Source organism: Hylobates moloch, unplaced genomic scaffold (genome assembly GCF_009828535.3).
Source record: "Hylobates moloch isolate HMO894 unplaced genomic scaffold, HMol_V3 SCAFFOLD_1, whole genome shotgun sequence".
Classification (NCBI taxonomy): domain Eukaryota; kingdom Metazoa; phylum Chordata; class Mammalia; order Primates; family Hylobatidae; genus Hylobates; species Hylobates moloch.
The window spans coordinates 195,120,552-195,143,604 of record NW_026652276.1 but is presented as its reverse complement, the minus strand read 5'-3'; the positions used below and the strand labels follow the sequence as shown (position 1 = coordinate 195,143,604).

Below are 23,053 nucleotides of genomic sequence, written 5' to 3'. Positions count from 1 at the left end.
CTCAAGGTAAAGCTGCTATCTCAATTGGTCCCTCAGTTTATAGACTTTCCCTAAATGCCTGGACCTGCTTCCCTGATACTCTGGCTAAGCTGAAACTTCATGATGTTTCCTATATTGCTGCTGCTTACTTACTCAGCTCAATGGGCATAACTCAAGGTAGCAGTAACCAAAACTCCACTTTATGAGCTTTGCCACATTTTTACTATATCTTGGACTGTTGACAATATCCCAGATATTTGGTCTACCACTTAGAAAAGCAGAGACTGGCAGATTAAAGATACCTCCCACCAGGTGCAGTGGCTCATGCTTGTAATCCCAGCACTTTGGGAGGCCAAGGTGGGAAGATCAGATGAGGCCAGGAGTTCGAGACAAGCCTGGGCAATATAGCAAGACCCCATATCTAAAAAAAAAAAAAAAAAAAGAAGAGTTGAGTGTGGTGGCATGTGGCAGTAGTCTCAGTCTTTAGGAGGCTGAAGCTGGAGGATCACGTGAGCCCAAGTGTCAGAAGCTGCAGTGAGCTATGATCACACCACTGCACTCTAGCCTGGGCAACAAAGTGAGACTCTGTCTCAAAGAAAAAAATGTGTATCTCCCTTTAGAGCTGAGAACTATGGGGAAACAATGTAGCTGCTGATCAGACAATCTTGAGTCATTCCTAAAGGTGCCCACATTAAAAGCCTGTTATCTGATGAGATCAATTAGAATTAAGATGCTGATCAAGCCTGTCCCAGCCAGACTACCACTATTGCTACCTCTATCCATCATCATACCAGTCATGGCTGTGGACCCACCATCATAAACTGGGCACACAATTCAGAGTTCTATGTTTCCGATGCAGAAGCTACCACTGCATGCCAGATTTACAGCACCTGCTATAAACTGGTACACTGGTATAGTGGTACAGGAAGCCACACATCGTATGGTGATTGTCAAGAACTGAGAAAGCGTCTAACATTATAGATAACAAGAAACCAGTTTCCTGAGCTTCAGTTTCCACAGAGTGATGAGAAGAGAGCCAAGTGACAACTGCACACAAAGAGGATCACCTGTCTTAGGAAACCAGTATATTTTATAATGGGAGATACACTTGTCTAATCTTTATCTCAGAAGGATACATTGTCTTTATTATAACAAAAAGTGAACAAATCTGCTCTCTGCTGCAAATAAAAGCTACATCTCTATCTTCCAAAACTGTTTGCTATACACTCTTAAAAATACATTCTGAAAAGATTAGGTAGTACTCTGCTTACAAGATATATAGAAATTTGAGAAAATCATGGAGAATTACCTCTCAACAGCATTGACTCCACCTGCCCCTGGCAAATTGTATCGCTCTTTTGTCTCCCTCCCAGGGCTACTACCGTTGATGCTTCACTGCTGTTGAGACGTTTTTTTGGATTACGATGGCACCTTTTCAGTCTAATCAGCCAACTCTGGCCATGATATTGTGGCCCTAAAACTTAACTATGTCATATTTTCAGCTTTATGGACCACCTACAGATGGACAATTCTACATTTTTTATTGCAAAGATCACCCTACAATAGATTGCAAGCCAAGGTAATTGATGAACAGTCCATGCTTCTACCTTCCACAGGCATCCGGATTGTAGAAGACTGGTAACAGTATCCTCAAAAAGCAATTCAGAAATATTTCTGGTCCTTTATCTCTCATCTCTTTTTGGTCTACACACTTTAGCAGGACAATTTGGTCACTAAATGCAGCTGTCCCTTAAAAGGGTTTATCACCTTTGACCATCTCCTGGATAATGACTAGAATGAAAAGGGTGATGGTTATATAGACCTGTTTTGAAAATTTAGGATTCTACTCCGACTGTTTCTAGATATGATGCACTTTACTTTATCCACAGTAATCCTCAGCCAGCCCGGTTGGTATATCTTCCACGTGGCAACTCACTTATGAGGAGACCTAGGGAGTTCAAACTAATTGTAGTTCAGTCCCTTGTATACTTTAGTTGGATTAATATAATCCTAGGTCATTAGTATAATGACTAATTGGTTAAGTATATTGTTCACTGAGTCCCCCCCAGTGGCCTATGAGGACCAAGGTGGGTTTATCATAGGTTTCTATTTTGTACAAAAGCTCTTCTTCTATTCCCATCTTGCCCTTTAAGATGAAAGATGGAGATGAAACTAGAGGATGTCTGGAAAAAAGACGAAATTATAGCTACTGGAATGTGGTATGCCAAATTTGTGGCTATGGAGTGAAAGCAACAATCCTGGCACTAAGTGAAAACACCTTAGACCCTGGAAGGTGAGAGGTGAGGAACAATTAACGCTCCTTCCCTCCTAGATCTAGTGCCACAGCTCAGCAAAATAATCGTATGGTCCATTTAAGTAAAGCAGCTCCTGCAGCTGGTAATGGGACCTGTTGCTCAGTTTATCATCCCCATCCACAGGCTACAACAACAGACAAGGTCATGTGAACATCATGAGACCTAAACTACTTTGATGTACCTGATGCCGTCCTTGGCAACTCCTAAACATCCTCTCCCCAGCCCCAATGCCAATATGTATTCAAACACATAAACTAATCCAACCTTATTTAAATATGCCTAAAATGAATTCACATTTCTCCTGATGCCCAGTTGGCTTAAGGTTATGAAATGTATGGCAATCATAGCTGCAGCTATTCAGTGAATCTGCCTGTCACTTAACCAAACTGAAGTATAAAGATGATCCAAATAAAGTTTGGTAATGCATCTTGAAGAGAACTGATGTACCCCGTTGAGTTACATGTTTGTATATAAGGGAGAAAAGGCCACAGAATGCATATATATGTGGGGGTTCTTTTTTGGTCCACCTGTTTCCCCCTGCAATTATTGGTAATGACACTAAATATCAGTGTATCTGTCTGAAGTCCATTGTGCAGGTCATTAACTGGCCTTAGACTACATCTTGTCTGGCTAAAATAAGACCTACTGGTCTGTCCTGGCTAGTTATTCAAAATTGGCTGAGTCCAGGACTCAGGGGGGCATAAATGCGATCAATATTTACAGGTGGTCTTAATCCTGCTGCTTGAAATCCTATTAATAGTAGCCTTAGTTAAATGCTTTATGAGACAAATTGAATGATTTAATCCTAACCTCTGTCAGTCAAGTTAATCAGAGTGGGCCAACAACGTCACCAACTCATGAAAATTCACAAAAAACCAAGACAGCATATTTGGTAGGCAGAATAATGGCTTCCCAAAAATGTCCACATCTGAATCCCCAGAACCTTTGAAAATGTTATGTTACACAGCAAAAAGGAATTAAGATTGCAGATGGAATTAAGATTATTAATCAGCTGATCCTAAAATAGGGAGATTATATGGAATTAGCCAGTGGACCCACTGTAAACACAAGAGACCTAAATGTGGAAGAGGTAGGCAGAGGAGGCCAATGTCAGAGTTATGCGATGTTAGAAAGACTCAACTAGTCATTGCTGGCTTTGAAGATGGAAGGAGCCTCCAAGCCAAGAAATGTAGGCAGTCTCTAGAAGCTGGAAAAGGCTAGAAATCAGATTCTTCCCTTGTACCTCCAGAAAAAAAAAACATGGCCTTCCTGACACCTTTACTTTAGACCAGTGAAATCTATGTCATACTTCTGACTTCCAGAACTATAAGATAATAAGTTTATGTTGTCTTAAACCACTAAGTTTGCAGGAATTTATTAGAGCAGCCATAAGAAACTAACATAGTGCAGGGTTCAGGTTTGAAAAAGACATTCTCCATGAGCTTCTGGCCCTCCTATACCTTTTGCCAGATGCACCAAGAATACAGATTCTATGCAGTTTTCACCTGGTGTATTTCTTAGGGTTGTGCTTGCAGTGAATAACCTTAAGGGATAAGGTATTATATCTGGGACAAAGAGCAGGCTTGCTTATTGTTTTCTATAAAAGTAGCAGACATCCCTAGCTGAGTGTTCCTCGGCTGTAATGAATACCCTGTGTGTGCACAGGATCCATTTTGGCCATATTGTATCACCCCTGCAGCACTTGGGAGCAAAGGAAACTAATGTTCATGTGGCTTGCATGAAACTCTCCAAGAGTTTCATGTCTTCTGCTAGAATCCACGAAAGAGTAACAAGTTGACTTATTACATGTAAGTAGGGTAAAATCAAATACCAGACCTGGTACTCTCTGGCTAATCTAATAACACATTGAGAATCCTATTATTTTAATATATATACCGTTCTCCAAACCACCACAGATTAGGGGTAGCACAGAAAGTGACGGCTTAGATTATTTTTCATGAAGATTAACATTAGTTTGGCTAAAGTGTAAAAAAGAAAAAGCCCAAGTGCTTTTTTTATGACTCTCCCCTTGTGCCCAAGGGACAGTATTTATAAGTGGTTAAGACCCACTTACAAGGGCCCAAATCTGGTTCTTCTATTTATTAGCTATGTGACCTTGGGCAAGTTATATAACTGCAAAAATGGGAATAGCAGTACCTATATTATAAGACTGGTGAAATATTAAACGAGTTAATATGTGTAAAGTGATTAGAAGACCTGGCACAGAGCAAACACAATAGACTTTAAATGTTTTCATTAACTGCATTTCAATGATATTACATCAGAACTAGGGAGCATCCAAGGAGCTAGTGGGAAAGAAGGAACAATTCCTCTTCCAGTTCTAAACTTCTTACTGTACAATTTCCTCATAAATGTGTAAGGACTGGATGGAATATAAAATAATGGTTTTATAAGAATCATTTTACAGGGGTTGTACTGAATATTGGGAATCATATTTTAAATAAGAGTCATTTAAGATAGCTCTCAAAAGCAGAATTTATTCAAGAAATCTACCTCTGTATTTCTCTGTTACAGAATTTTCAGTGCATTTGAGTAAAACAAATCTGATGAACACTATAATTTAATTTACTTAAAGGAGATGTAATACTCCAAAACTACTGTTATAAGGAGACTTATTCATAGAAGTAAATAAAATAATTATGAAACTGATGAAATGAATATGTAAGCCATTTTACAAGAGGGATATATTTTTCCTTCTTTTCAACGAACGTTTAAAGCTCTCCTTCAAGCTCTTGGTAAATCTATTGATCTGTGAAACACAGTGCACTCCAGGGAGGCAATTCAGTTGACGTTAAATATCAAATGATGAGATGAATAATGATCATACCTTTTGGTAATTAAACATCTTACAAACCTTTTAAATGATTCAACGTCAGAAAGTCAAATGAGGTCAAGCATATCGTATTTTTTCATTCTTATATTAATCATACAAATGACAAGCTTTTTAAAATATCTAGAATAATACAACATAGTAAAAATTTTATAAAATATTTAATGACAAAATATATGATATACCTAGCTTACTATTTGTATAGTTAATGTCTTTTCAGCACACAGAATTGCTGTTCTTAAATGCTCTATTCTATTCTTAAATGCCTTTAACGTTGTTTCAGAAACATTTCAAACCATTTTTGTGGATGTGCAAAGGAGAACATGTAGGAAATGTTAATTATTAACAGTAAAGACAAAGTATCATTAAGAGAACATGGATTATAGAGAAAGAAATCATCTGAACTTCAATTTACGAAATTTCCACATGCACACTGTATTTTTTTTTTTTTTTTTTTTGAGACAGAGTCTCACTCTGTCACCTAGGCTGGAGTGCAGCTACGCAATCTTGGCTCACTGCAACCTCCATATCCTAGGTTCAAGCGATTCTTATGTCTCAGCCTCCCGACTAGCTGGGACTACAGGCACGCATCACCACTTCTGGCTAATTTTTGTTATTTTTAGCAGAGACAAGTTCGACACGTTGGCCAGGCTGGTGTTGAACTCCTGGCCTCAAGTGATCTGCCCACCTCGGCCTCCCAAAGTGTTGGAATTACAGGCATGAGTCCCCATGCCCAGCCTCTATTTTAACAATATAAAAATGAAGGATATAATTTTTTATTAACAAATTCTATTTATTCTGTAGTCTAGCATTGAGCCTCCTCACACTTATTTACCATTCTTCATGTGATTAGCCACTGGAGTTTAAGATGTAAAACTTGGAAACCCATATTAATTAAAGACCTTTAGAAGCTAGAGTTTATTTTGTTTGCTAAAAGCTACTTTCTGTGGCCACAAATACTAGGTCACTTGTAATATCACAAGCAAATAATCCTATAGTAAGAACTTTAAAATATTTAAAGTAAATCCACGTACCTATTTGTTATTACATAGACTACAATGTACTATATGTTATCTAATTATAATTTCATTTGAATTCCTTCTGTTAAGTATTTGCCATACTTATTCTCATCAATATACTTAAAATTATGAAATATTTCATAAAGGTATAAAGCCTGCAGCCATAAAATGTGAAAGAATAAATAAGAGAATAAAACATCTCATGTTTCATTCTTAGAGCATCAGTTTATATAGTCAATGTTCTACTTGTATACACTTTGTTTAAAATTAACTTATTTTACAAATTATTCATCACAATGAGTCACAAAGTTCACAACTAACCAATAACTAAACTGTAAAGAAATGAGTAAACTTGCCCCAAAAGTTGAGATTAAAAGTATATTATCAATAAGATTTTTTAAAACCTCTAGTTTCATATTTCTAAGGCAGACAACAAATAGAAAACGGTGAGCAGATTAAGAACACAGAAGGAGTAAAACTCTGGTTCTAAAAGAGATTAACTAGGAAACAAAGGTTTAAAAACGATCTACAAAGAAAAGAGATAAGGAAAATGGTTACTAGAGGGCATGAAAGATGAATGCTCGATGTGAAGTCATCCTCTGCTCCAGTGCTTTGGTCAAACAAGCCTTCTACTAACATCACTCAATGACTTTCAAATTCCCTTTATAAGTTGAGATTTCCTTTAAAACATCGCAAGTTCTTTAATAAATATCTCCTATTTCCCAAACATGTCTTAAAATTTTCCCAAATGTAAATATCATTGCCTTCAATCATACCTTTTCTTGTATGCGTAGGATTTTTCACAATCACATAGTCAAAATTCCAAACAGCTCAATTTTATCCTTCAAAAATCATTTCAAGTTCCACGTTATCTGTGACAATTACTCATTTAACAACAAGTGATATGGGGTTTTATTTCAACTATTCAAAATTGTATTAGCTACCTATTGCTGTGTCACAAATTATGACTAACTTGATGCAAAATGGAACATGCATTTATTACCCTGCAATTTCTGTGACTCAGGTATCTGGGCATAGCTTAGCCGAGTCATCTGCTCGGGCTCTCACAAGATTGCAATTAAGGTATAAACCAGGCTGTGTTCTTTTTCTTGAGCTCAGGACCCCCTTCTAAGCTCACTTGATTGTCAGCAGAATTCATTCCTGGATTTGTAGGACCGAGATCTCCATTTTCTTTCTGGCTCTAGACTGGGGCTCCTTTCAACTCCTGAGAGGCTGTTGACAGTTCCTTACCATGTGGCCATTTCCCAGCCTTCTCAAAAACATGGCAGCTTGCTTCTTCAAGTCCAGCAGAATAATCACTTGCTCCAGTCTGCTAAGATGGAGTCTCATATATTTATGGAATGATTATTCTATAATCTGTGCCATATTCATTAGCTAGAAACAAGTCATAGGTTCCACCCTCACTCAATTGAAGGGAATTATACAAAGCTTTGGCTCATTATAGAGTTATCTTTTGGTGTGTCCACCACAATAATTCATAGGCTAAAATTACAGATTCTGAAACCAAACTGCTTAAGTTTAAATACTGTCTCTATTCTTACTAACTTCAAATTATGTTTCTTTATTTTAAAATGGGAGAAATGATAGTATTATCTCCTCTTAAAGTTATTGAGTATTAAATGATTTAATATTTTTAAAGTGCTTTCAAACTGAGAAGTATGAAGCAAGTAGGAACTTCCACATAGGTTTTCATTAATACATGAATATTTGTACATATATATAAATGTCTAAAACCCAGTGGTTTTACCATCAAAAGTTCATATGCTGTGAGTATAAAGGTGTATATGGCAATTTCTCTGAATGAATCATATTTGCACATGTGTGAGTGCATGCTCTACCAACCACTGTTATAACCTGCAGATTCCTAAAAAACATTTGAATTAGTTAACAAAGATCAAAATATGGAATTACATGTAAGACAGAAGTCAATAAATACTGTTAGGTAATCATGATAATTACAATCTAGAAGTTCAAATTCAGTAAGAGTAAATTATGGGTTGACTTCTACTAATCAACAGCCTCAGAGATTTACTTCCACTTTTTATCATTAATCACTTCTGCTTTTTATACAAATCACTAATGCTGACCTTGTCAAATGTTGTCATATAGCGATGGGTGATACTTCTACCATTTTAATTACCTTAAATGAGCTGCCTAAAAAGTATGGCAGAAAGCCACAGAGAATTTATACAAATGCCAAGTACTGGAAGTCAGGGGAAATACTCATTGTGTAAGATGTTGACCAGCTCTTGAGATGCAAGGGAATCATTTTAGAAAGTTAATCTTTCTAAACAAACATTCTTAGAGGATTCCTCCAAGTTATGCTGATAAGATAGAAGACTTTATTTTACAGAATTACAAAATGTTATACTTAAAAGAGATCATAGACACCCAGTACAAAATGCCCTTTTCATTTATATCATTTTCCATCAATAAATCACAGATCTGAACTTCAGAGAGATAAACACACTTGTCCAACTTTACAGATGGTAGCAGAGATGAAGAACTTAGGTCTCCCTGTACCAAAACCAAAGCCTCTCAGTGAGGGGCATACCACTATTTAAGAGGAGTTTGGAAAATTATGGGGAGAATTTTTGAATGTAACAATTTGAGACACTGTTAACATGTGTGGACAGGAGTCATGTTTGGTAGTCCGCCACAATAATGAGGAATGCTACTGCATCTTTCAAGACTTTCTCCAAATATTTGTGAAACTAAAAAACTTGTGATTAGACCTAACCTTATTTTATGTATGAAATAAGGGTATTTTTATATTCTTAATATAGAATGAATTTTCCAGGAGTTCAATGATGCTTATATCAAAGTAATACTTGTTTTGTTTCTAACTTGTCTGGTTTTCAGTGTTTTGAAAAACAGCACTAATGATGGTCTATGTATCACTCTTTTTGGCTGTCAAAATTAAGGCTATTCTGCAAGTAGGGCATTTATATGACTATTTCGTTAAGATAGGGAATATAAATTCTAATTTGAGCATATCAATCATTTACATTATGTTGATTTTTGAAAGAATATATCTCAAATATATATCTAAAAGTTTACCTTTCATATTAGTAAAGGGAGAATTACAACATGGTTGTGTAAAAGGGGATTTGTATCTCATTGTCTCATGGGGCTAAGAATCACTTGGCCTAGTCAGTTCTGTCTTAGGATTAATTCTATATTATCTCTCACAATGAAAAGGAGTGCTTTTCGGATTTTATTAAAGACAGTTTTTAAAGATAAGCCATTTAGTAGCTAACATTTACATGTTTTGAAAAGTGTACAGATACCAACGAAAAAAAAACTCTCCAGGTTAAAATTCCAGTTTCTAATGATGTTGTGATTCACAACAACATTGTCTTTACAGATATGAAAATTCTGAGCAGAAACACAAGAAAAGATATATTAAATCTTTATTACTAAGAATGCTTGAGCAATGAGGCATCTGGTTAATTATACCTATAGTAGTGTACTACTCAGAGAATTGCAACCAGTTGAGAATAAGAACTTTTTCTATTTTATTTTAATAATTTTTCTTGTTTCGGGAAAAAAATGTGTTTGATGAACAAAGTTGAAATAATATAGAAAATCATTAAATGTATAAATAGGAAAATGAAAATATTTTATATACTCTATCTCCCAGAAATAATCACTGATATTTTTGCATATAATAATTTTCCAATAAATAAATACATATTTTAAGGAAAATATGTTATTTAAATAGTGCTTCACACCTGCATTATTCATTTATCTAAATATTATTTGTTATTCTATTGTTTTATATGCTCTAACTTAACCAGTTCCCTTTCCTATAGTTATATAGATTGAATCGTCATCTGTGATGTAAGGAAATATAGAATCTATATATCTAATTGCCTAAAGTATAACAATAAGAACCAGAGAAGCAGCTATCTTCAGATAAGAAAAAGCTAGTAGCTTAAATCTCTTTTTCATTTCCTCTCAAAAATCCCACCAAAAGTAAAGTTGTGTGTGTGTGTATGTGCGTGTGTGAGTGTGTGTAAGGGTAGCTGCTGGAAGAATTGGAATAAGCCTTCCTGTAAGAAAATGTCACAGAAATTGCAAGGAATATCTATGTCAACCTGAAAGTGTAAATGAGTACTGTGTAATCCTTTGATTTCCTTAAATCATTTTCAGAAGACAAAAGACAAAGAAACCACTTTTCGATTCATTTTAATAACCTTTCTGAACTCTTGGGAGATAAACTTCCATCCCTGTTTTCCCTATTAAGCTCCTCAATTCTCTTCCCTAAACCCACCCTGCATTATGCAAATAGAAATCCCTGTAATGTGAAAGTCTGGTGAGGGTCCAACTCCTCAAGTAATGATTAAAATGAGTATATTAGTTAGAATATTTATAGCTTTAAGTGACAAAAATTCTAAATCGAAATATATTAAATAGAAAGTTACTATCTCAGTTGATCAAAAGGTAGAAAGGGCTTCATGTTTAATAAATTAAACACTAAATTTATTTATTTATATAACTTTAGAGAAGTTACTTAACATTATTTAATATTTATTAAATTAATAATAAAATATAAATAAGCCATACTGGCAAAAGAATAGGATTATCATAATTGGTTTTACCTAGTCAGGATCCACCTCTTGGAACTAGATATGGGGTCAGTTTCCCATGAAGTATATGCTATGTATAGTAATAAAGTATGTCTTAATAACATCAGGGTTCTGTTAGCAAAGAAAAAAGAGAAGAAAGGATGTTGGAATGACAACTAACAGCTTCTGCTTCAAGTAGGGTGTCCATACATCTTCACCCAAGATAGTCCCAATATATACCTATTGCTTGGGGTAAATACTAACAGAATCCTTTTTACTCACAAAAGCATCTTGAATGATATACTGTATAGTTATTTACCTTGAGCAGTATATTTTTAAGGTTGCAAAATTAAGGTTTAGTATATTTTTGTTATAATTATGTAAGATAATTAAACCTATAGTGAAAATAAAAATAAAGTTTCAGAATGCATATTAGCCTACTAAAATTTTAAAGTATATGAAACAATCCCTTTCAGTTGACTGAAACACTAAATACAAGTCACTCTTTCTAATTTTGTACATATGGTTAATGAGTTCTTACTAATATTTTCATACCTTAGTCCACATGTCTCTATTTGAAAGTAAAGTGATTTATTTAAAATACATTCTATAATTCAGAAGTTAACTGATTTCAACTATGCTAGCTTCCAAAAATTTAATATACAGGTGTGGAACTGCATCATAAACCTTTTTATGCTTAAATACATACTGTGTTTTAGGCCACCAGTGAAAACACATGAGAAGTTGTTCAATTGTCCTGGGCAATAGAGTACTGGAGAGCTTTGAAGCTAAACTGCCTTAGTTCAAGTCTTAGTTCTGTCACACAGTAACTAGGCAACACTGGGCAAATTATTTAACTTTTCTGAGCCCCACACCTTCAGCTGTTAAATGAAGATTATATTGCCTTCTACCTCACAAGTATGTAGCTATTAGATTGTGAATATTAAATGAGCTAATGCTGGTGGATAACTGAGAAGAATACCTGATATTACAACATGTTGGATAGTATTATTATTGTTATTACTATTATTGTTTTTATTATTTGAAGCTCAGCATGCTGACTGAGAGACCAGACAGTAATATCAAAGAACATGCACTACTTAATACTAATAATATAAAGGAGACAATGAAGCATTTTGAAAAGGAGAATGAAGCATAAAGACAAAGCAGAAACAAGTGGTGAACAGAGAGACAGGAGAAGTCAAGGGTGAGCACAGGAAATGACTTAACAAATGCAGCTCTTCTGCTGCAAGTTCTCTGATCTGCAGTTTGGCATGTTGCTACAAGTCTAGAATATATTGTTAAAGGAACTAAGCCTTGTCAGATTTCCATGTAATGCTCTCCTCATTTTGAGAAAACTTTTCTTGACACACGATTTCCTGAGGGCAAGTTCACACTCAAAACCAAAATCTCAAAAGAAAGAAATGGCTGGAGTCCATAGCAAATAAGTTGTACTTCTAGATAAAGGAATAGACTTTAACACTTACTGATCAATCAGAAGGAAATAAGTATAGAATATAATAATGAAGATAAGTATACAATATAACGGCACTGGAACACTAAAAATAACAGCATTATTTTAAAAATATTGGGTAACTAATTATACCTTCAGCCCCACTATATGAGGAAAAACTGCAGTGTGGTAACTTCTCTGTCAGTTCACTCACAAGGGAACATGGAGCATGTTTATTTTTATTCAGCCTCACATAATTTTGGAGACAACCCGAACCCTGAAACTGACTGAACCTCGAAACTGACTGAATCCCACGGAAGAAAAATAGTCAAAGTCATGGTCAAGAACGAAAGCAGCTCTTCTCAACAGACAACGTTACTTTAAAAGGCAAAAAAGTGTCAAGGATTTCTTTCAGACGGCTTACTGTTCTTATGAGAATGTAATGTATCTTTTATGTCTGTGACAGGGTTAGTGGAAATCATTATAAAAAATAGTTAATAGTTGTGCGAACTGATGGACTATTGGGCACTTAGAGGCAAAAAATGCATATAGTGCTTCCGCTACGGCCGCCATTGAAGAGCAGCAGCCATGGCTCTGGGCTACCCCTATGACAGTGGGCCTCAACAAGGGCCACAAGGTGACCAAGAACGTGAGCAAGCCCAGGCAGAGCCGCCACCACGGGCGCCTGACCAAGCACACCAAGTTTGTGCGGGACATGATTCAGAGGTGTGTGGGTTCGCCCCATAGGAGCTGCGCGCCATGGAGTCACTGAAGGTCTCCAAGGACAAACGGGCCCTCAAGTTTCACTGAGAAAAGGGTGGGGACACATCCGCGCCAAGAGGAAGCAGGAGGAGCTGAGAAACGTTCTGGGAGCCATGAGGAAAGTCGCTGCCAAGAAAGACTGAGCCCCCTGCCCTGCCCTCTCCCTGAAATAAAGAGTAGCTTGACAGAAAAAAAAAAAATGCATATAGTGGATATAACTAAAAAGTAAACATAAATCATCACCTGTGAAACAAATGAAATGTTTTAGCAAAATTTTTAAAAAATTAACTATACACCTTTAAGAGGGGCACAGATGGAAATTATCTTAAATTTGGAGAAACCACAAGATAAATTATAAGAGAAAGATTAATGTGACAGAATCTTTATAAGGTTCAAGAGAGATACTGCCTTTAATCAGCAAGTTCAGAAATTTTCTTACAAAATTCTTTTATTGATCTGTCCTCTATAGATGTTTACTTTTCATCTGACCCAGCAATCATATAAGAGATCTTCATTTCTCTGCATCAGATGTTCAAAATATCTTCATGCAAGGGCTCAGATCTTTGTATTTCACAAATCAAATGTGTCAATATATGTTATTGTGGCATTATATGCTATTGTAAGTTCACAGGATTCAAGATGCTAAGGCCACTTTAACATTTTTCTTCCTTCCCCTAATTATTTCACATGATATGTAAAACACATATATTGCAATTATTCTTTGAATAAACCTAACAGTCTTATTCAAAAAAGAAAAAAAAAACTCCACAGAATACTTTTCAGAAAAGGTTGTTCTTATGTGAACACATAATCTTGATTAATGAATAAAATGCTCAAAATTAATATTATCTTTGGGTAGGCTAAGGTTTACTGCTATTTTCCAAACTTACGATTCTAAAGTGTACTCTGGCAAATCCATTCATTTGTGTTGTTTATTAAATTATCTGAGACTACTGATCCATACACTTAAGTGTCACAAAAAGAGAAAGAAAAAAAATCATCACAATATTGTAGTCCCAAAAGTTTTTATTCATATTACTCTCTTGGAGAGAACCCATTGTTTAACACCAAAAATAACATGGCAGTTGAGAATTATATTTAACATTTAATTGTACTGAAAAACCTAAATATTTTAAGTCTAATATATCAAGAATATTTACCCCTTAATATACTGAACATAAAAAGTATTCTGTTTCACTGCTGTGCTTTCTTTATGAGCTTAAACCTAGCAAATTATTCCATTTGATTTCAGAGAATTCTCATATGGCAATCTATTTTATTTACTTTATCTTCAATAAAATGGTTCAGTGAGCATTAGCAACTCCAAGACACAAGTTTCAATCAGTCTTCAGGCAAAGGAGTCAATCTACATTAGACCTACTGTGCTGTGAGATGCAGCTAAAAAGTTGGAATAAGGCAAAGCAACAGTGAAAATGTGAGCCAAGCCTAATAAAGGCCACAGAAAAGAGAAAGAAAGCTCTCCCCAGGCTCTCACATGCATTGCTTATACAACACCAGGTGCCAGGTTCAACACATGAAGAGCTCCTTAATAAGGCTGACAGCTAAAAGGAGGCTTCAGACTATAACTTCATTTTACATGACACCTACAGTAATAGTCCTCTGTTCTCTGGCAGACAATAGTAAAAACTCAAATTGCCAACAGTTTAAAATGAGGTTTCATAGTCATCCCTTGGATATCATAAAGGGGAAAAAAACGAAAACATTCAAGCTGCATGGTATCTCTTCTATACCATTTTCATACAATTACTAATGTAACAGTAGTTTCAGTGAACCTTTCCTTAAAAATTTGTATGACATTTTAAATATAGCTGCTGGATTAGATTTTAACCACAAAACAATCAGTAAGTTTGAGCAACAACTCATTTTGGAAAATGAGATCATTAAAGACTAATTCCAAGAAATGTGGAGTAGTACTGTTAGATGCCGTGAAAATGTCTCCCAAAGCACAAACTTTGTAATAAGTGATGCTGGTTCATATTTGATATGGGCTGTAAAAAGCAGATTATTATAATGGTGCACTTCCCAGCAAATAAGACCATTAAAAGGGTACTTAATGTTCAGTTGAATTGAAAAGCAGGCCAGTTAAAATCCATATTTTCTATTTTGTATAACGATATCAAAAATTTTACTAGCGGATAGTTCCAAGCCACAAATTTAAAACTATAAACATAAACTCTCATTTAAAAAATATGAACAAGTTTTCGTTTTCTCTTTTTTTAATACAGTGCATTATGTTTGTCCAAATTCTATCATCACATCAATAGGAATGAAATTTGGAGTTATGGTTTAATGGGAATGTATGTATGTATGTATACATGTATGTATGTGTGTATTTATTTATTTTGAGGCAGTGTCTCTATCTGTTGCCCAGGCTGGAATGCAGTGGCACAATCCCAGCTCACTGCAACCTCCGCCTCCTGGGTTCAAGTGATTCTCCTGCCTTAGCCTCCTGAGTAGCTGGGATTACAGGCGCCCACCACCATGCCCAGCTGATTTTTGTATTTTTAGTAAAGACGGGGTTTCACCATGTTGGTCAGGCTGGTCTCTAACTCCTGACCTCAGGTGATCCCCCTGCCTCGGCCTCTGAAAGTGATGGGATTACAGGTGTTAGCCACCACACCCAGCTGAGAATTTTTTTTTTAAATGTTGCTCTATTACTTGCTGATACATACTTTTCAATTCACTTTTCTGGAAACCAAATGTATTATTTTTCTAGTGAGCTCAATGCTTCAAAGTACAGCACTCCAAATATGTGTACATATATCTAGATACTTCCATATGACTCTAGTATTTACACCTCCATAAAGGACATTAAAAGATAGCAGAAAACTATCACGATATATTAGTAGAAGAGATACTGCAAGCCCAGATCCTGTTAGCATATGGGTATTTATTCCAAGCAGCTCTTCTACAAAGAATGAGTATCAGACCAGCACACAGACGTACGCAGTCATGAGTAAGCATGACTCTCCAACATTGATGTGATCAATGGGCAAGATATTAAAAGCAGCTTCTGCATGTTGTGAAATCAGTATTCCAGGTGAATCTAAACATTGCACGTTTTCTTTCCATTTGGCTATCTTGTAAATATACATACCTATCTCTTCTATTACATATGCCTGAGAGACATTGTATTTCATAGACTGTTAATCTTTATATTCCCCTCAAAGTCAAGGGCAGTGCTGAAATTTGTGCATATAATTTTAGGGTTGAAATAATATATAATGTATTAATTATCTATGAGTGCATAAAAATTACCACCCAAACTTAGCAGTTTAGAACAAAACCATTTATTATCTTGTATTAGTCCGTTCTCACGCTCCTATGAAGAAATACCTCAAACTGGGTAATTTATAAAGGAAACAGGTTTAATTGACTCACAGTTCCACATGGCTGGGGAGGCCTCAGGAAACTTACAATAGTGGCAGAAGGCACTTCTTCTGAAGACAGGGTGGTAGGAGAGAGAATGAGTGCCCAGTGAAGGGGGAAGCCCCCCATAGAGCCATCAGATCTCCTAAGAACTCACTATGACAAGAACAGGATGGGGAAACCGCCCCATGATTCACTTATCTCCAACTGGTCCTTCCCACAACAAGTGGGGATTATGGAAACTACAATTCAAGATGAGACCTGGGTGCTGACACAGCCAAATTATATCATATCTCAAATAGTTACTGAGGCTCAGGAATCAAGGGGTGGTTTAGCTGGGTGGCTTAGACTCAGAGTCTTTCAGGAAGTTGCAAATTGTTTGTGGGCTCCTTCCTGGCTGTTTGCTAAAGGGCTTAGTTCCTCACTATGAATACCTCTCCATGGCAGCCAGCCTCCCCCAGAGCAAGTCATGTGCAAGAATGGGAGAGACAGAAACAGAGAGAGACAGAGGCAAGACAGTGGGAGAAAGAAAAGCAACTCAAAACATATGTCTTAATATCATGCATAACCTAATCAGAAAAGCAACATACCAGCAAACAGAACTTGTGCCATATTCTATTGATCACATAGGCCAACCCTGGTAAATATGGGTGGAAAAAATATAATGGGGTGAAAACCAGAAAATGGGGACCATCTTAGAGGCTGCCTACCACAGCTATCCCTCTGGACTCCAGTGATTTGTGTTTTTCCCATATGTAATTGGTTTCAAAGGTGTAAGTTGTAATGGATTCTCACAAGTAACTTAAGGGTTATTTGAGGTACATATTTCAAATTACTGAGCCAATATAAGAATGAATAACTTATAAAGAACATCTTCTGAAATATGACTGTCAAACTGAATATTGGCTGTTAGACCACTGTTCTAAATCAAGAAGGTGTTTTACATATTCAGTGAATATTTCTAAAGATACTATTATATGCAACATTGTAAGAAACACACAAATGAGCAACATTCTGTGATCTCTATAGGTAGCAGGGGAATTAGATTGATGATCACATGTCTGTAACATCCGATTGACTATGATAGGGTAGGATACTATGCAGAAAAAGTCCTAGGCTAGCTAAAAAGGAGGTAAGAAATAAGAAAAATATAGTGGAAAAGGTAGAAATTTAAATGTGCTTTAAAAAGATAGAGAATGGGACCGAAACAATGAAAAAGATGTACATTGACAAAGATGTAGGCAAGAAAGCGTAAAACATGTAGTTAAAGGTATGCATATCAGAGTAAAGAGAAAAGGTAAGATATTTGGGTTTTGCCACATTCTGGAGTGTACTAAATACCACACTAGGTTATAATTAGTCTGGTGGTTCTGGCCAGCTGGAAACAATGGATGAATTTTAGGCAAAGAGTAATAGTCTGCTGGGAATTACACTGTAAGAAAACTCTATGAAAATAAAATTTTACATGTTTCAATAATATTATTAACTGTAACATAATTATAAAACGTTAAAGTAACATATTTCATGAATTTTAAGTTTATCATGCTTTGGCAGACAGTCCCTAGGGTGGCCCCCATGTTCATGCCCTGTAAAATTCCTTCCCCTTGAGTGTGGGCAGGACCTGTGACTTGATTCCAGCCAATAGAACATGGCAAAGGTTGTGGGTTGTCACTCTGATGATTACTTTAATATACATACACACATTATACATATACATATATACACACACATCCATATATACACACATGTGTGTATGTGTATTAATGTTTTATATATATAACATATATATTATATATTATATATACATTATATATGTTATATATGTATATATGTTATATGTATACATATATAAATATATATATAAATAAATATATATAAATATATATATAAATAAATATATATATATATATATGTTCCATTTTGCTAGCATGCAGTACAGACTCTCCTGCTGGCTTTAAAGAAGCAAGCTGCTATTTGTAAACTGTGTATGGAGAGTGCCACATGGGAGGAGCTGTAGGTGGAATTTAGAGGCTGAGGATCTCAGTCCTAAAACTGCAGTGGACTGAATTCAGCTCAAAACCCGTGAATTTGGAAGAGGACCCTGAGCTCTAAATGAAATGCAACCTGGCTGACATTTTGATTGCAGCCTTTTAAGACCCTTAGCTAAACTGTGCCTGGACTCCTTACCCACAGAAATTGTGAGATGATATATGTATGTTGTTTTAAGCTTCTAAATACATGAAAATTCATCATATGGTAATAGAAAACTAATACACATTCTAACCAAACACAGAGAGCACAGGTACATAATGCAATACACTGAATATTTGTGTTGTCCCCAAATTCCTATGTTAAAATCCTACCCTGCAATGTGATGGTACTAAGAGGTAGAACCTTTGGTAGGTAGGCCATGAAGATGGAACCCTCATGAATGTCATTAGTGTCCTTTTTATAAAAGGAACCCCAGAGAGTTCTCTCATCCCCTTTCTGCCATGTGAGGACACGAGAAAGAAGATGGCAGTCTATAACCTGAAAGAACGCCCTCACCAGAGGCTGACACCCTGAACTTAATCTTCTAGCACCCATTACTGTGAGAAATTAAATTTCTGGTTATAATCCATTCAGTCTATGGTACTTTGTTATAACAGCATAAAATAACTAAGATACAGAATTAACTCATATTTCCCATTTCTTGTAAGACCCATGATTGGACATAAATTAGATTATCCTATACAGGGTATTTGCCACGTGGCCTGAATACAGTCAACGACTGAAATGCATATAATAGAAAATAAAATAATACTGGCTTTTTAAATGTTCATTATGCCCTTTATATGTATTCACACAATTAATCCTCAATTCAACTCTATTAAATAAGAACTGTTATCTCTATTCTCTAGATTGACAAATTAAGTGTAAAAGAGCCTTGGTGACTTGTTTAAGGTTTCACATAAGGTAGGTTTGTTTTGGAACTGTCATTCAAACCCAGGCAGCTGGTTTCCAACCTTGCATTCTCAATAGCTCCACTCTAAACCCTCTCTATTTGTAGTCTTGCTCACTCTGTTTCCTTTTGACAATGAATGTCAGTATGCTATCTATCTGAACTGCTGACCCAAACCCCTGTCTGCCAAATCAGCGTCCTACATAGTCCATTTACTTTTTAGTAATTTGAAAAATAGAGCAAATATTTTTCATATGATACCTAATCTTTAATAAGTATTTATGAAATTTATAGCAACTTTCTATAAATACGTGAATGAAAATTATTTCTACTTTACTGAATTAACTAAAACTGATATTCCATTTGAGCTTAATAGTCTTGCAGTGGAAACTCTGAAAATAGCTGTGAATATCTTGAAGTAAAACACACCCACCCACATGCCCAACTATGCATTTACCCACATACACAAATAATCTCAGTTATAAGTTGTATGAAACATTTTAGTTCCCATCTTATAAGTATTATGTAGGGCAGGTTATTTAACTTCTTTGAGAGATGAAATGGAGATAAAACTAAAAAAAAATTGTTTGAAAATAGGAGGTTTGAATCAAGTTCCATTTAGGGATTTTCTAGGGAGAAGGGAGCAGAGAAGAAAAAATCTAGTATTTTTTGAAAATAGCTATGTACCAAGTGCTAAATTTTTACAAGAATACAATAAACAGATCTATCAGTCCCCTATTTTACTCTTTGAGAGCTGAGAAGCAAAAATTAACAGAGGTTAATTTAAAAAGCCAAAAAATAGCAGCAAGGATGCAAACGCCTATCAACCTGACTCCAAAATCTTTGCTTCTCCAACATTTTCTTCCTCCCTTATGATCATACTTCCAGCTCAAGGGTTCAAAATTCTATATATTTACAAGAAAAAAATGCTTTTTCAGAATTCACTTTCCCATTAGGATGAACCTTTGGCATTATGCATATTCGTTATTTACACCAATATGTGGTTAGTGTTTGTTTAAAAATATTTAAAAACTGCCACTATAAGCACATAACTACCAAAAGTCTAAGTAGCACATTCCAAAATCAGTTTGAGGACTAACTTCAAGTGAAATTATATTCTCTTCTAGGAATTCTCTACTTTTTAAAAATAGTTTCTTTCATGATTCCATGATTCATTCTTTCCTGGTTCATTGTTAGATCATTCCTGCTTATTATAAATCTAAACTCCGTCTGCTATTATACAAATAAACATCCTGTTATTCAAAAGTAATATCTTATATATCAAAAGGTTGTATAAAGATGGAGTATATTGGCATAACCATTATCTATGGCAAACATACAAATAATGTCCCCACTCACCACAAAAAAGATTGAGTGTTAGCAGACATGTGTTCTATGTCTAATTGTGTATTACTAGCTATAAAATCGCAACAAGCTACATAACTTTTTCCAGATCATTTTAATTCTTTGTCTTTGTTTATCCACTTTCAAAGAATAATAATGTCAACCTTACTTACATCATAAATTAAGAGTAAAATGAAGTAAAATGTTGCCAAAGGGCTTTGAAAATCTTAAATGCTAGATAAATGTGGGATCATTTTAACGTGTATCTGGTAAAATAATAAAACTGGTAAGAAATGAACCAAAAAACAATCCATAGGCCAAACAGAAGGTAAAATACCTGGGAAATATTTAACTGTATAACTAAAGAACATTGACAAAAATCTCTCAGAGAAATTATGGAGTGTATCTTGAGAGAGTTGTAGAAATTGGTAGAGAAATTTAGGTAGAAAGTGAAGATCCTGAGGCCTATCCTATGCTCATGGTGAAACTCTTAATGAATAATTCTGAAGAAGCCTGGGCATTTTGGTTTCCCTCTCTCTTGAGGTAAAGATTGGGGAAAGAAATGATATAAACTACTAGGAAGCTTTGAAATACAAACTCTGCCTAAAATTGCTTTCAGGTTTCCTTTAAAATTATATTATTCTAAATTTGGATACTCATGACAAACTGTTTGATTGATATTACAGTTCAACAGCGAAACTGAAAATCCAATTTTACTAAATATTATATATTGAGAACCTTTATATGTTAACATTGTAAATATCAAAGAAAACTATCACGAGATTTAAAGATACGCAATATTAAAACAGAAAACAATCTTTCAAAATAGCTGACTGGATCTCAAAAATTGTATTAGAAAAATCAAATTTTCTAGAAAAAAATAATTACTGGTATATTATTCTCATTATTTCCTAAATATTTCAGATCCCCCAAAACTTCAATATCAAATGAACTTTTAAAAAATAATACCGAAAAGACCAGCATAATAAAAGGCAAGTACAATGGTAACAAGATTCTCCAAGTGCTTTCCTTGCCTAATAATTTACTTTTAATATTTCAAACCAAGTTCACATTCCCCATAAGTGTATACTGGTTTTAAAAAGTGATACCAAGTTTAATAGAAAGAGAGCAGCAAGCAGTGAAATGGGAATCCCAATAGCAGTGATAAATATTTCTACTGCTACATTTAACATGTCTCAATTGTCCGCTGAAAACGTCTTAACATTTGGGCAAAGATATTTAACCAAAAAAACTAAAGAGTAAAATCAGCATTAGAAAAATAAAAATAAGCACAATGAGCAAAAGAGAATTTTTACCAAAAGGACACTTACCTGTTTCTTCCAGATCTTCCACAAGACTTTCAAATCAACCTTGAAACAGAGTCCTAGGAAAATTCAATCCCAGCATCACATTAGAGTAGACCTGTTAATAGAAACAAATAATTGTCACTGCTTAGAAAATTAAATTTAAATTTACATCACAATTAGTGGAGGGACTTCACAGAACATAAAACATATTCATTCTTAAAAAGAAAAATTGTTAATGTTAACATGCATTACTTTGTGAATATTCAAATACATATAAAAATGCTTTTTCACATTTTAATTTAGAGAACTTTCAAGACATTGTTTGGTATAAAGCAAAGGCTGCGGAGACAGCATAAGATGCACTTCCAAGAGATGGAGATTTTGTTTCCCACTCTCATTGATCTGGCAAGTTTAAACTTTTCAGTGATTCAATTTTATAATTTATAGCAAAAAATTATTTGTGTCTCCAATTTCTTAACTGAAAACATGACTGATTTCAATTGCCTCTTCAACACCACATACTTAATGAGCTTTGTAGGATTTTCCACAATTAACAAGTTGGTAGTAAGCATTTACTCCTCATAATTACAATGTAAGGATCATTATTGAAATGCTTATTTAAGTTTGTATTTCCTAGATCCATTTCCGATTCAACTACTCTCTTTTTCTAGTTTCTTCCTTCTTTAATCTGACATATTTAGCTCACACCTTTCTTAGACTAAAATATGTTAAGTGTATTGAAGGTCCACTAAAATTATAGAACTTAGTACTATATAGATCAGGCTTGTCCAACTCGTGGCCAGGACGGCTTTGAATGCAGCCCAACACAAATTTGTAAAATTTCTTAAAACATTATGAGACTTTTTGCAATTTTTTTTCTTTTTTAGTTCATCGGCTATCATTAGTGTTAGTGTATTTTATGTGTGGCCCAAGACAATTCTTCTTCTTCCAATGCGGCCCAGGGAAGTCAAAAGATTGGATACCCCTGTTATAGATAGTAAATGGGTTTTGACTCACACAACACTCTGATTGATCGGTAGTGACTAAATGGAGAGCTGTATGGAGAGTAAATCTGAATCTGCAGCAGGAAGTTCTGTGTT

The 23,053-nt window shown here is 35.1% G+C and overlaps 1 protein-coding gene and 1 pseudogene across 1 annotated transcript in view; one reads left to right on the top strand and one right to left on the bottom strand.

Annotated features, from left to right (window-relative positions):
* The window catches only part of FOXP2 (forkhead box P2), a 607,622-nt gene that overhangs the window by 384,937 nt on the left and 199,632 nt on the right, over positions 1-23,053 (bottom strand). Inside the window, exon 3 of the mRNA XM_058426115.1 lies at positions 21,978-22,068. The gene's annotated coding sequence lies outside the window, so the exon portion shown is untranslated. The remainder of the gene's footprint in view (positions 1-21,977; positions 22,069-23,053) is intronic.
* On the top strand, positions 2,133-13,114 carry LOC116814263 (uncharacterized; annotated as a pseudogene).